This window comes from Calidris pugnax, unplaced genomic scaffold (assembly GCF_001431845.1).
Source record: "Calidris pugnax isolate Ruff unplaced genomic scaffold, ASM143184v1 scaffold307, whole genome shotgun sequence".
NCBI classification, from domain to species: domain Eukaryota; kingdom Metazoa; phylum Chordata; class Aves; order Charadriiformes; family Scolopacidae; genus Calidris; species Calidris pugnax.
In genome coordinates this window covers 67,634-67,893 of record NW_015091040.1, presented here as the reverse complement: position 1 = coordinate 67,893, position 260 = coordinate 67,634, and positions in this window count along the sequence as shown.

The following is a 260-nucleotide window of genomic DNA, read 5'->3' as shown; positions in this document are numbered from 1 at the left end:
CCAGCCCCCGCTCCAGGAACCGCCGGTACTCCTCGGGGGACACCAGCTGGGGACAGCGCCTGGGACGGTGCAGCGGATCCAGTCGCAGCCGTCCTTCTTCTGCACCACGATCAGGCAGGTGGGGCAGTGCATGGCCTCCCCCAGCTGCACCAGCGTCTGGGGAGGGGGGCACAAGGGGGCTGTGAGGGATGCGGGGGATGCTCAGACCGCCCCCCACGGCACTTGTTGCCCCCTGGGACCCCCCCCCACCCCGTTATCAC